Below are 15,643 nucleotides of genomic sequence, written 5' to 3' on the forward strand. Positions count from 1 at the left end.
TTGCTGGAATGGAAAAATAACTAGGGCAGAGCCCTTGACCCCAAGGTGCTTCTTGTCAAAAGGTTGTAAATGGAAGCTCCTGCTAGAAGCAAGGATACCTCTCCATTCAGATTCACTTGGCTGGATGCTTGGCAAAAGGTCTTTGCTTGGCTCTGAAAGAGGTGGGCTGCACACTATTTTGCTCATTCGAGGCAAACAAGCAATAATGTAATGGCAGGAAGCCTCATAAAATGGTTATTTCTATTCCCGGATTGCTCCGGGATTCCATCTAATTTATAAACATTGTTTTATGAAAAATTGAGATCATTCTTGGAAGTGACCAGAGAGAGTGACCTTTGCTTGTTTTGGTGCAGTGTTTGTGTGTGAATGTGTATGCGGCTGTTGTTGCTAAGGAGGCAATGGCCAGCCTGGGGTAATGGCTGTCTTTCCACTCTGCACATTTCCTTAGTCAGGGAGGGTGTAACTGACACCCCCTCTCCTGCATCCAGTTCTCCCCAGAAAGAAGGAAATGGAGACAGCAGCCTAACAGAGAGCCTGGGAGAGGCTGAGCTCCCACAGTATAAAGAAAATAAATCCTATCACTGCCTCCAGATGCTTTCAGACCCAAACATCTTTGGGCATAGGCTTCATCTAATCTTCTATGAGAGCCAGTATTAATACCAAGCTCTGTCTCCAGGGATTTGAATCAAATTCCAGAGCTCAGAGCTGTTAGAAGCTTTGAGTGGTGTGCCTTATACGGGGGGAGTCAAGTGAAGTTTAGGAATGACTAACCCCAGGAACAATTAGACAGAAGAAGCAGCACTGCGGTAGAATCACCTTCCAGCTCCGTCACTTAACTTGCGGTGTGGCCCTGGACACATCACTTCACCTCTCTGAACCTAAAATACACAGCAGCCCCTGTCAGATATTGGGTCAGGTTCTTTCCTGTGTGAAATGTTCTTTCCTCAGATATCCACCTCTTGATCACCCCTCCTTTCATTTAAGTTTCTACTCACAGGATGTCTCGGTCAAGCTGCCTTCCCTACCCCTCACCTCTCCCCCTCTTTTATTTCCTACCCCTTCCCGGCTTCCCTTTTCTTCACAGGCTTATCATTACCTGAAGTTGTGTATATAGCTTTTTGTTAACGAGTTTGGTTTTATCTTCTGTCTCCCCATGAAGGCAAAGACAGCTTTATTCATTATTGTACCCCTGGTACCCACAATGGTGCCAAGCACATAATGGTTGTCAACATATATTGATTAAATCAACATCGATTATGCATCACTATTACTCCCTGTGTATAGTTAGACACTCCGGAGTATACAGGATTCTCCCAAGTGTGTATCCTGGCCTAACTCAATAACGGGAAAGCCCAGATTAAACTTAAATGTTCATGAAAATGCCCCCATCATAATTTGCCAGACTTGGTTAAGCTTGTAATTGGAAGGATGCACATTTTCCCTTAATATCCACAAATGTCACTCTTTTTCCGTGGTGTCGTTTTACCCGCTTCTTTCCACCAGTCGGCCACCGTGGTTGGTTTCAGCCTCAGGGCTGTTTTGGAAGCGAATCTTTGGACTCTAGGGTCATTTTTTTTCTTTTCGTGGACCGGTAGCGCAGCACGGGGGAAGCTCCCTGCCGCTGCTCCTCCGAAAGCCCTTGGAGAAGGCTGTGGTGGGCTGCCCAGCTCCCCAGGGACTTTGCTGGAGCCATCAGAGCCATGAGGTAATGGATGTGACCCTCTCTCATAGCCAGAGCACATACGAGCTAATTTAGAGAGCAGATTTCAAGAAAAAGTTGATGTAATTGGTCCCACAAGTCCCTGGGTGGGGCCATGTGGAGAAGACAGCCATTTCACTGGCCTGGCCTGGCCTACCTCTGAATTAAACAAAAATTGACTGGTAGGAAGACAGAGGTGTGAGCAGCAATGAAATGTCCATGTAGATGGTAGCCTCCCACTTTCTAAGGTCATCGGTGCTTTCTGTAAGGGCTAGGCAGAGCTAGAGGTTAAAATAAGAAAATGGAAGTCCAGAGAGGCAAAGAGGCTTATCCAAGGTCACACAGCTTATTAGTGACAGAGCTGGGATTAAATATTTGTTTGCCCTGCTCTGAGCTAGACTGTAGGGAAATTTAAGTCGAGGACTGTGTCTAACCTGGTCATCATGGGTTCCTCAGCACCTAGGACAGTGCCTGGTACTTACATATTTGAAACATTCCATACATTTGTACATTCACTAGTTTGAACTAATGTATTTAGGGGGGAAAAGTTGAAAAGATGATAGACCAGAAGGGTGACTTATCTCTGAGCCTTTCAGCATTTTCACCTCAGCCCCCAATTGCCCTCCATCACAGTTCTCTCCTGGTATTTTTTTTTTGTTTGTTTTGTTTATTTTATTTTTTTTTCTTTCTTTTTTTTTATTTTTTATTTTTTATTTTTCAGTGGGTTTTGTCATACATCGATATGAATCAGCCATAGAGTTACACGAATTCCCCATCCCGGTCTCCCATCCCACCTCCCTCTCCACCCGATTCCTCTGGATCTTCCCAGCCCAACAGGCCCGAGCACTTGACTCATGCTTCCCACCTGGGCTGGTGGTCTGTTTCACCACAGATAATATACATGCTGTTCTTTCGAAACATCCCACCCTCCCCTTCTCCCACAGAGTTCAAAAGTCTGTTCTGTACCCCTGGTATTTTTACTAGCATGCTCAAAGTTCTTCTTCCAAGACAGCTTTGAAATACCTCATTTAACATCACAGTTACGGAAAGAATCTAAGCAATATTGTTTCTCCATTTTAGAGTCATTTTTAGGGACTTGCCTGGTGGCCCAGTGGTTAAAAATTTGCCTTGCAATGCAGAATATGTCAGTTTGATCCCTGGTCAAGGAACTAAGATCCCACGTGTAGCTGGAGAGTCTGTTGCATTGCAATAAAAGATCCTGCATGGTGCAACTAGGAGCTGACACAGTCAAATAAATACAAAAAAAAAAGAAAGAAAGAGGAAACCAATTTTAGACTTTCAAGTCCACATTATACCAATAGGTCGACTGAATCCCAATTCATCAACTCTCTGGCAATAAATTGGCCCAAGGAACTGACCAAAGCTGACTAGTTAAATAGCTGTGTCCCTGGAAATACAAAACGATAGGCAGTGTTATGTGGGGAAAATGCAGATTCTGGATTTGAACCCCAGATGTTCTGTGAGTAGAATAGAGTAGAGTCTGTGTAGAGTCTGTGACTCTACAGACCCCAGTAGAATCTGTGAGTATGCATTTTAACAAGTATCCCAACAAATCAGTTGTAGATGACATTGGGTGCAAAATACCTCATTCAGGACTCAAGAGATGAAAGTTCTAGTCAGGGACATGCCTCTGGGTAGCTATGTGAACTTGTTCAATTCACTTGAACTCTCTAGACATGACTGTCTTATCTGGACAACCAGCATATAATCAGAGCTTGCAAATTGGCAACTCAGTGACTCAATTTGACAGCCAGCAAAGTTTGGTGTTGACATTCTTTTCTGAGTTCTAGGTTCTCTTACTCTTTTACCCATCAAATCTATCAAGCATGTTAAAGTCAACCATAATCCACATCCCAAATTAAATAAATTGTCTATAAAATAGTTGAATTGCAGTTAATTGGTTGATATGTTATACTTTGTAGGAATATAATTAAATATTAACTTTGATTTTGATATTTTCTTTTTGTTTTGGAGTCAAAACTTTTTCCTTTTAGGTCTCAAACATGTTGATAGCCTCGAAAAAAAAAAAAATATTAGGTCCTAAATACTATGCTTTTAGTGGTACCTCCTGCAACTCATTCCAACATTCTTGCCTGGAGAACGCCATGGACAGAGGAGCCTGGAGTGCTACAATCCATAGGGTCAACTGAACAGCAACAACTAGATGAAGCTGCCCTAATTTTGCTTCATCAACAAATTATTTTAATAGACAACAAAACTAGCCAGGAGCTAACTTGATAGGAATACAGGCAGTTTATCCTCAGAGGTCTTAAGCTCAGTCATTTTTACATATTCTTATTTCCTACCTAGCCCTGGATTTGTGATATATTATACTTCAAGATAAAATTTTTAATATGCTTTCCAGCCCCAGCTCTTGTTATTTTATAAATTGTAACTTCCCTGCTTACAGGTCTTACATATCAAATTGACTAGTATATCTGAGGTGCACAATTTGGCTCTATTCTGCCATTTAAGATTATCCATTGATGATACAAAGGGCACGCTTGGCTAGATCCAAGCCTTACCCTCTCTATTCCCTTGCTTTAAGATGCCAAGGGGATTGACACATAGAGCAACAAATTCTCTAAGCCTGCATGCTGGAGCCATCCAAAAGTTATACAAAGAATATATTCATAGTGCCCTTAGAAACTCTCTTCACAAAATATAAACTCAATATGTATGAAGGAAGGAAGAGAGGGAGGGAAGAAGCAAGGGAGTGAGGAATGAAGGAAGAAAGGAAATGAAGGGAAAAAGAAAAGAAAATTCTAAAATGTTAAAAAATGGAGTATGTTCACTAAGTTGAAATCTTCTGGGGTCTATAATTACCTCTTGGAAAGGGATCATCACTTGAAAAGTAGGGAAAAGAGAAAACACATTTGTAAATAGATTGTAAATAGATTCTTCCTTTCAGATTAGTTTCCTCCTACAGGGTGCAAGAGTTAAGCATACGTGTCTGAGGAGTTCTGGGCACCTTAGTTTCTGAATTATTGGGGCAGTTTTCTCATTGATGAAACTTGATCCCACCATTCCTCACCCAGCTAGACTTTAGGTTCCAGGAAGGCAAAAACCATTTCTTTCTTGTTTAGTACCGCATCTCCAGGATCTTGCCAAGAATAGGCTTGCAATAAATGTGTATCAAGTGATTGAACTCAAGTTGCATTTGCAATTTTATACTACAATCAAGTGGTAATAAAGAAAATGAGTAGAACTTACTGCTATCAGAAAACCTGAAAATAACATTACCACAAGAGACAGGTGTGTGACTCCAATTACATAGGTTAGAATTTGTTCTACAAATCTGAGGTTCAGACAGAAATAGTGAAAAATTTATTGGTTACTCAGGTTAATTTTTGGTTATGCAACTGTGTGATTTGTATGTGACTATCATGTTGGAGACATCAATGGAATGTTTCATGCAAGAACGGGCATGATAAAGGACAGAAATGATAAGGACCTAACAGAAGCAGAAGAGATTAAGAAGAGATGGCAAGAACGCACAGACAAACTATACAATAAAGATCTTCATAACCCAGATAACCATGATTTTGTGGTCACCCACTTCAAGCCAGACATCTTGGAATGTGAAGTCAAGTGGGCCTTAGGAAGCATTGCTATTAATACAAACAAAGCTAGTGGAGGTGACAGGTTTCTAGCAGAGCCACTTAAAATCCTAAAAGATGATGCTGTTGAAGTGCTGCATTCAATATGTCAGCAAATTTGGAAAACTCAGCAGTGGCCACAGGACTGGAAAGTGTCAATTTTCTTTCCAATCCCAGAGAATAGCAATGCCAAAGAATGTTCAAACTACTGTACAGTTGCACTCATTTCACATGCTAGCAAGGTTATATTCAAAATCCTTCAAGCTAGGCTTCAGCAGTACATGAACAAAGAACTTCCAAATGTACAAGTTGGGTTTTGAAAAGGCAGAGGAACCAGAGATCAAATTGCCAACATTCATTGAATCATGGAGAAAGCAAGGGAATTCCAGAAAAAAATATGTATTTCTGCTTCATTGACTATGCTAAAGCCTTTGACTGTGTGAATCAAAAGCTGTGGAAAATTCTTGAAGAGATGGGAGTACCAGACCACCTTACCTGTCTCCTGAGAAACCTATATGTGGATCAAGAAGCAACAGTTTGAACCAGACATGGAACAACAGACTGGTCCAAATTGGGAAAGGAGTACAACAAGGCTGTATGTTGTCACCCTGCTTATATAACCTGTAGGCAGGGTACATCACGTGCAATGCCAGAATGGATGAATCTCAAGTTGGAATCAACATTGCCGGGAGAAATAACAACCTCAGATGGGCAGAGGATACCACTTTCATGGCAGAAAGTGTAGAGGAACTAAAGAGCCTCTTGATGAGGGAGAGTGAAAAAGCTGGCTTGAAACTCAACATTAAAAAACTAAGATCATGGCATCTAGTCGCATCACTTCATGGAAAATATAAGGGAAAAATTGGAAACAGTGACAAACTATTTTCTTGGGCTCCAAGATTACTGTAGACAGTGACTGTAACCATGAAATTAAAGACGCTTGCTCCTTGGAAGGAACGCTATGACAAACATCTGTGTGTATGTTTCCTCCGTCACTAAGTCATGTCTGACTCTGTGACCCATGGACTCTAGCCCATCAGGCTCCCCTGTCCATGGAATTCCACAGGCAAGAATCCTGGAGTGGTTGCCATTTCCTCCTCCAGATGATCTTCCCAACTCAGGGACTGAACCCATATCTCCTGCATCTCCTAGATAACATGCTAAAAAGCAGAGACATCACTTTGCTGGCAAAGGTCCATACAGTCACAGCTACGGTTTTTCCATGTTAGGATGTGAGAGTTGGACCATAAGGAAGGCTAAGAACCAAAGAATTGTTGCTTTTGAATTGCAGTACTGGAGAAGAGTCTTGAGCATCCCTTGGACTGCAAGGAGATCAACCATTCAATCCTAAAGGAAATCATCCTGAATATTCATTGGAAGGACTGATGCTGAAACTGATCTCTAATACTTTGGCCACCTAATGTGAAGAGATCATTCATTGGAAGGACCCTGATGCTAGGATAGATTGAAGGCAAAAGAAGAAGGGGACAGCAAAGGCTGAGTTGATTAGATAGCATCACTGACTCAATAGTCATTTGAGTAAACTCCAGGAGATAGTGGAGGATAGAGGAGCCTGGCATGCTGCAGTCCATGGGGTCGCAAAAGTTGCACACAACTTAGCAACTGAACATCAACAACAACAGTTAATGCTCATGCTTAGGTCCTGGGCTACATCGCATCATACCAATTCCATTTCAATAGCTCCTTGCTTCACGTGCAGATGTCAAATTTTCCATCATCACAGAAAGTTCTATTGGATAATATTGTTACAGGGAATGTCTTGTTTTTATCAAGTAATCTGCTGGTTCATATTGTTGGAACAAGTTTATCTGTATATTAATATCTGGGTGAAACAACAATATGGAAGAATATTTACACCAAGATTAATCTATGGATAGAAGAAATGCTACTTGGTAAAGTGAGCTTTATAGTATATTAATACACAATATACTTGTCAGAAGCAAAAGATGCTTTTAAAAATTCAAAACTGATTTCTGAAAAACCATAAAACTGAAATTAACACAAAGCTGCAATATAGATTTCATATATAAAGCATCCCATTTAATGGACATTCTTTTGACTTGACAGTTTATATTTTCATTGCAGTTATTAGAACTAAGAAAAATAATGTTTATCAAAGTAGATAATCTATTTATTCAACTACAATATTAAAATATAAGCAAAAGTATAACTAGTATTTTTAGAATATTAGAAAGGAATTTAAAATTATACCTCAGAGTGTGTGTGTATATATATATATATATATATGTATGTATTTCATCTCTCACCAATACTCTCATTCTTCAGATTTGTTTTAACCTTTTACAACTCAGTCTCAACTCTATCTTTTTCTTTATTCACAGCACTGGAAACTTTTTATACTTTAGAAGAGCATTTCCAAAATAATGGTATACATATCACTTTAGATGGAACATAGAAAATTATTTATTTTTAAAATTTGCATATTAGAAAAATAATTATTCCTTAAAAACAATGAATTTTCAGATATTAAGCTTTAAAAAAATAATTTATACAAAAGTATAAGACAGCTTATGAAAAATACTGGATAACTCTTGATAGGAAAAAAAATCATGAAGTTAGTATGTTTATGAATGACTTTGGTTTAGAAAATACTTCTTAAAGTAAACACCACTCTTATTTGGCAGACTGTCCCTTACATGTGATGACTGAAAGAAAAACACACAGTGTAAAAGTTGTGGGTTTGGTTTTATAGAGGAACTTTACTGAAGACTATAGCCTGGAAAACAACCTCTCAGCAGCTCTGAGGGGTCTTCCCCGAGAGGTAGGGGAGAAACCAGTATATGTATGGTTTTTAGCTAGGGAATACCTACAGTCAAGCAGACATTTGGGTGAAAGATTACTGCTGGGCACAGAGAATAATCTCCGTTAATGATTTTAGAGTGTTTCTATGTATGGGAGATGCAAGAATCTGAGTTCATTAAAATTCTCCCTGAGATATCCATCTAAGGGACCTATGTTTCCAAAGCACAGAGTGTTTCACCCTGGGATTTCTTCGGGCGTGAATTCCTTTCTGGGTACACAGTAGGTCTGCAGCGGCGCTGGCTCATGACTTAATCTTTGTAGAACGGGATGTAGAGCAGCGGTCTTCATTTTACTGTCCTTCCTACTGGTCATAAATTCACGTGGAAGGCACTTCATGACCACTTTGTCTCGTAGTGCTGGGAAGGCTACTTAAGGAGTCAGGTAAGGGTTTCTTTGATAGGCTGTTCAGTGTGGTATGATGGGACTGGACTCTTAATAGTAGCCATAAAAGTCTCTGGACCGCCTGTCTTTACTAGCCTGTTGTGGTCCAGGAAATGATTCTCCCTTATTGCTTCTTCCCATATTTAGAGTTATACTATGACAATAATCTTAATCTTAAATGGAACTATGTTTTGGGGCAATCATTTTGAGTCTCTTAGTCATCATTATTTTTGTCAGAGACTTGGTCATGCATTAGGTAATACGTGAAACAACCATCTTATAAAATAGGCAAAATACAATATATAATATAGCTAGTAGCACAAATTAGGTCACACATAAGAATTTAAGCCAAGAGTTTTCATTAGATGCAGCCCAATATAACCCCAGTTGTCTGATCCAGTCTGTTCTATACCCATTGTTATTTTTAAGGATAATGATATATTTGCATTGTTTATAAGGCATCCAGCCCAGTTTCCTAGTGTTATTAGGCTGATCATCCTTTGTATGATCTAATGACCCTAACGTAATGGAGCCTTTAAACTTAAATACTATAACCTGGTCTTACCCATACAAATCCATCCCGCAACTTAGGGAGAGTCCTTCATAATAAGTAGGTGGTTATGATTTTTGACTGAAATTTAGTTCATTGTTCTGAATTAGATTGAGTAACTTTTAAAGAAAAGTCATATATATGGCCAGAGTCATAGCAAGCATGATTGACTAGCCAAATAACAGGATCTCATCTAGTAATATCAATAGTGGCCCAAACAGAAGTATAACTTCCTTTCTCTAAAATAACTTTCTGAGGACCATGTAATCAGAGCCTTGGAGAAGAGAAATCCACCAAGGTAAACCAGAAATACTAGATGTAGGTAATTTACCATAAAGTCAACAATTGGATTCATTTTTAGGCTCTGCATAGGGTCATGCCCATGATAGAAAAACATTTGATTCATATGCAAGATGTTCAAGAAATCAAGAAAACAGTGTAAATAACATATGGGTCAAGCCTAGCACCGTGAGCTGTCTACTTCTGGTATCATCTTCTGGTCTTGGCATGAGTGTCATTTCTTCTCTATACAAACATTGTTTTAAGGTGATTTTGAGGTCAGCAGTCCTCTCTATGGGCTTCCCAGTTGGCACTAGTGGTAAAGAACCTGCCTGCCAATGCAGGAGATATAAGAGACACAGGTTCGATCCCTGGGTTGGGAAGATCCCCTGGAGGAAGGCATGGCAACCCACTCCAGTATTCTTGCCTGGGGAGTCCCATGGACAGAGGAGCCTGATGGACTACAGTCCATAGGGTCTCAAAGAGTCAGCCACAACTGAAGCAACTTAGCACGCATGCACATCCCCGCTATAGACTAGTCCAGTGCAGGGTCCCCTTTAAATTGGGAAAATAGAAACCTAAGTGTTAATTTCTTTCATTTTTTTCCCGCTGCATTTGAGCTAATTAAAAGTACCTGGTAAGGACCTTTCCATCAAAATTGAAGGGAGTCTTACATGATGTCTTTTCCAGTATATATACTCTCCTGGTTGCAGGTCATGGGCATCTAATCTTCATCTAAATATAGATCACTTTAAAAAAAAAAAAAGAAGATAAGTTTCAAAAACAAGTTTAGAGTGTACTTTTAATAATTCAATTAAACTTTACAATAATGCAACATAGTTACAAGGAGTCACTTAGGAAAAAAGTCTTAGCCTGTAAAGACAAAACTCAAAGAAAATTAAAAGGCAGTTAACAACAATGGAACTTAATATTCACTGAAACATTTTTTCTCTAAAATTGACCCTTATTTCCATCAAATATAGCCAGATTAGGACTATTTATTGGCAAAGTAATTCTGGTTTCAATAAATTTGGTTTGATTACTACACAAGTGTTATTGATCATATAAGCTCTTTTAAATTGTTTTCACTGGAACTTTTCATCAGGAATCTCAGATTAAACTTTAAAAGGCCTCTCAAGGCAAGTAAAGCTATGCCAAATACTTTCCATCAGATTTTGCTTACAGTGCCTACATATTTGGGTGAATTCCTCTCTTCTTGAGGTCCCCCAACTATTTTGAGGTTCTTGCATTTGCCAGGAACTGACCTTCCTTACTCACCTTGTAAGGATGCAGAGGATCCTGTGAGCAAGTTACCAGGTTGTTTTGCTAAGGGGCTTTTTGGTTCCCAAAGTTCACCTAAGTTCTTTAAAGCTAACTATTCATAGTTGGTTTTGCACATGTTCTCAAATATATCATTGCATTCAAAATCTTGGTGATAGAACATTTCCAATTATGTCCTAGGAAGAACAGATTCTTATTGAATTTAATGCAAATAACAGTATGCTCATGAAAATAAGAATACTCATTAAGAGTTTCAAATTCTAGAGGGATCAGATTCAAGTACCTCTTCGACCATCACAGAATAAAACTCAGGATCAACCAAGATGGAAGATCTGAGACAAAAAAGACTTACTGAGTTACCTGAACTTGCCAAGGAGGCAGATGGACATGAGGGTCCCTTGCTGGTACCATGGCTCCGGACCCTCATAGAGTTCAGGAGAAGGAGAGAAGTCTGCTCTGGGCTCCTTTATGGTCACCAAAAACTTTTAACTGGAAAAAAAAAATGCACAATGTAAGTGTTGTGGGTTTTGGTTTTATTCAGAGACTTTCAGTTCAGTTCAGTTCAGTCATTCAATTGTGTCTGACTCTTTGTGACCCCATGGACTGCAGCACCCCAGGCTTCACTGTCCATCAACTCTCGGAGCTTGCTCAAACTCATGTCCACTGAGTCAGTGATGTCTTCCAACCCTCTCATCCTCTGTTGTCCCCTTCTCCTCCCGCCTTCAACATTTCCCCACATCAGGGTCTTTTCCAATTGAGTCAATTCTTTGTATCAGGTGGCCAAAGTATTGGAGCTTCAGCTTAGCAACAGTCCTTCCAATGAATATTCAGGGCTGATTTCCTTTAGGATTGACTGGTTTGATCTCCTTGCAGTCCAAGGGACTCAGGGACTTTACTGAAGACTATAGCCTGGGAAACAGCCTCTCAGTAGCTCTGAGGAAACTGTCCCCAGGAGGCAGGGGGAGAAGCCATTATATATATGATTTTTGGCTGGGGAACACCTTCAGTCAAACACACATCTCAGTAAAGATAACTGTTAGTCACAAGGACAGATAAACTAGTTAACGATTTTAGAGTCTTTCTATGTATGGGAAGATGCAAGAATCTCAGCTCATTAAACTTCTTCCTGAGATATATATCAACTATCTAGGGGGCCTGTTTTCCCAAAACACTCCTGAATTCCTCTCAGGGATTCCCAGGTGGCCCAGTGGTGAAGAATCTGCCTGCCAATGCAAGAGACTCAAGAGATCGGGTTTAATCCCTGGGTTGGGAAGATCCTCTGGAGAAGGAAATGGCAACCCACTCTAGTATTGGTGCCTGGGAAATCCCATGGACAGAGTAGCCTGGTGGGCCAAAGTCCATGGGTCACATAGAGTCACACACAGCTGAGCACCTAAGCTCACGCCTCTCAGGGTGAACTGTGGCTAATGACTTGATAGTTGTATAATTAGATGGTGAGCAATACTTCTTGTTTTGCAGATGTTTTAACTTTATTCTAAAAGGCCTTATGTTGGTCAGAGGTACCAATCTTATTCCAACTTTAATTCTCCAACATTATTTAGAATCTCAGTCTTATTTTTGGATTCCCATGAAGAGGTATTTCCTCATTTTCTCAGAACATTCCATTTTCTATTTAGCTTCCCTGCTGAAGCCTGTGAATTTCTAGTTTTACCTCTCTACCTTTCTTTTTCTTCTGGAGAAAACTCAGTTCTGACTGGTACTTGATATACTTTTTTTAAAAATTAATTTATTTTTTAATTAAAGGATAATTGCTTTACTGAATTTTGTTGTTTTCTGTCACACATCAACATGAGATATACTTTAGATACATGCTTTAGTCTTGGTTGAGTAGTATTAACTTTGAGAACAGATTAAATGACAAGAGCCTTCTCATCAAATTAACTTCTCATCCAAGTTAGAAGATGTCTTCCCTGCAAGACTTCTCACAACATTTCATATGCTTTTCTGGTAAAATCTCAGATGTTAACTTTGATTAAGCCAGAGTTGCCTAAACTTGTTTAATTGTAGAACCATTTCTTCAAATGTAATTCTTCTCGAGTCAATCATCTGGGAAACGTTACTTAAAAGGCTTGTGTTTGAAAGCCAGGAGCTCAGAAAGCCAGCTGCTTCCTTCAAGGTGCTTTTCTGTGTAAGGTTATGCTGCCCCCAGGCGGTCAGAAAGGTCTTGGCCAGAAACCTGGAGTTTAAAGAGCCAAGATCTCCTCAGGTGCAATTAAGAGAAAGTGAAATGCATGCACACACACAAATGGTTTTCCTGTTCAGACATATCTTAAAATAATTTGGAAAAAGATGTCTTTATTAAAACACTAAGTATAAAATAGTTATCGCCAGGCAGAGGGTACTAAAAGCTAAGGCTCTAAGTCACCTCCCATGAAAAGACATTGTCATTTCATTTTTATATGCCCTGATTGGAACCCTCCACGCACATACAACAAGGTAATCGACAGATGTTTGCCAACTAAATGATTGCCTGGTTGATTTCTCTAAATGAGAGGCAAGAAAGGAAACTGAGAAAGCAAAGGCAATACCTTGGCCTTTAGGGATCTCAAGCAACTGCTGCAGATCTATATAAGATTTCAGGTAATATGGCTTAGATTAAAATTCTAAGGTGATGGACAGTTAACTAGCAAATTCAATGAACCAAAATAGCTAACTATAAAAAATTACAAACCAGTAATTAAGTTTTTCTCTGAAAAAGCCATCTGAGAATGTGGGTGATGGGACAGTGGTTCTCAGCAGGATCATATCGAAGAAGTTTCTACTTTCCAAGTGTTTTTAATTATTTGTGTTCTTGTTCTCGTCCTCTTCCCTTTCCCACCCTTTCTCCTCCTTCCCTTCTCCTTCTTTCCCCGATCTCCTCCCCTTCCTCCCCTTTCTCCTCCTCTTCCTCTTCTTCTACATAAGTCCTTTTCTTGAGTTCAGTTGGGAATGTAGCCATAAATGCAATGATCTAAATAACAATACTAAAAATTTGGGCATTGCTTCATTAGAGACCTTTCAGTTACAACTGACAGTAAATGACTCCCATTGTGTTAAGCAGAAGTAAGAGACATATGGGAAACATCCTGGATTGCTGAGCAACCAATTTGTAGAAGAAATAGAAGCAGAAAAGTTCAAGATTCTTTGGCAGCAGAAACTGGTGGACATTCTGTCATGCACCATTAACAGTGTTCATTTTTAATGACAGTTTCTCTGTCTCTCTGTTTTCGATCTCAGGTTCTAGAGCAAGAAGAGCTAATTGCCCAAACTGAGATAACACGTGCACTGAATGTTTTTTGTTTTCTTTTCCACGTCCATTCGCTATTCTTCTCCATCCTCTCCCATGCCCAAGGGAGGTCAACCTGTATGGACTGAATCAAGGGTCTCTTGTCCTCTGACTTGCAGTTGGGTTCTGCCAATGGAAAGCGCTGTGGGAGACTGGAGGGAGAGAGGAGGGAGGAGAGTAACTGGGGGTATTCGGTACCTCCCCCGACTCAAAGTCGTAGCTCCTGGCAGAGCTCTTTCCTTTTATGTCTGGGGCCAAGGTATTGCCTATGCTTTCTCAGTTTTCTCATTCCCTGCCTACTCTATCTAGACTGTGCGTATGTGCTAAGCTGCTTTAGTCATGTCCACCTCTTTGTGACCCCATGGACTAAAGCCCACCAGGTTCCTCTGTTCATGGGATTCTCCAGGCAAGGATACTGGAGTGAGTTGCTATGCCCTCCTCCAGGGGATCTTCCCAACCCAGGGACTGAACCTGCTTCTCTTATATCTTCTGTATAGGCAGGCAGGTTCTTTACCACTAGCGCCACCTGGGAAGCCCAGCTAGCTTATCTAGTCCCAATATTAAACTCTTCCTGATTTACCTGATCTGAGTATCTCTTCTGTTTCCTGCTGAGAGCTGACAGATATCAGAAATCAACCACAGAATCCACCTGGCAATTATTTAATCTCTCTGGGCTATAGTCTCCTCAGCTGAAAGATTGGATCAGTACCTCACAGGGTTATGGTGAGCCTTCAGTAGGTTAATAAAACATGTAAAGCTTGGGCTACAAAGACTCTCAATAAGACTAGGCTATTATTTTTATTTTGTATTTGCAGTTTGGTTATTTTAAATATATATATATATACGTAAATCTGGTTAAAAATATTCTCTTTCTGAGAATTTGCACACACTTTTCAAAATGAAAAAACAAATGTATGAGTGTGCCCGCTTGGGGCAGGAGAGGGTGGGACCATGATGGCTGTGGAGGCCTGGCCAGCGTAGGGAAGTATCAGGTTCTCAGTGGTGATGCACTGATATTCAGATCTCAGAAATGGACTGTGAGCAGTTCCCCCACCCACTAATCACCGTCCACTGCTGAACACCAAGAGAGTGGGTCTTCTGAAGAGTACCACCAGCAGACATTGCCCTTTCCTCTCCATGGAGCAACACTACTGCTAGCCCATCCTTCAAGATAAAAAATACTCCTATAAGGAAGACAGTTCTCTTTCCAGGGAAAGCCACGGACCCAGGAACACTGCCTAAGTGGCTTGCTTACTCTCCATAGCCCAAAGCCATAATGTCTGCTCTTAACTTCTGTGCTCCAGATCTGGGTTGTGTCAGAAAGGAAGAGATGAGCTGAGAAAGCACCACCCCTGGGACATGGTTCCATGCATTCAGCAAGGATTTTTTCCCCCTAGGAGAAGAAGTTACAGCAGTCCTAATGTTGAGGAGTGCCATTCCAGAGAGTCAAGATGGCTCAGCTGATGAAGGATGAGCCACAAAGTCAGACAGACCCGAGTTCAAATCCTAATTCAGTCAATTAAAGTGAAAGTGAAAATTGCTCAGTTGTGTCTGACTCTTTGCGACCCCATGGACTGTATAGTCCATGGGATTCTCCAGGCCAGAATACTGGAGTGGGTAGGCTTTCCCTTCTCCAGGAGGTCTTCCTAACCCAGGGATTGAACCCAAGTCTCCCTCATTGCGGGCAGATTCTTTACCAGCTG

The sequence above is a fragment of the Muntiacus reevesi genome, chromosome 1 (assembly GCF_963930625.1).
Source record: "Muntiacus reevesi chromosome 1, mMunRee1.1, whole genome shotgun sequence".
In the NCBI taxonomy this organism is placed as follows: Eukaryota; Metazoa; Chordata; class Mammalia; order Artiodactyla; family Cervidae; genus Muntiacus; species Muntiacus reevesi.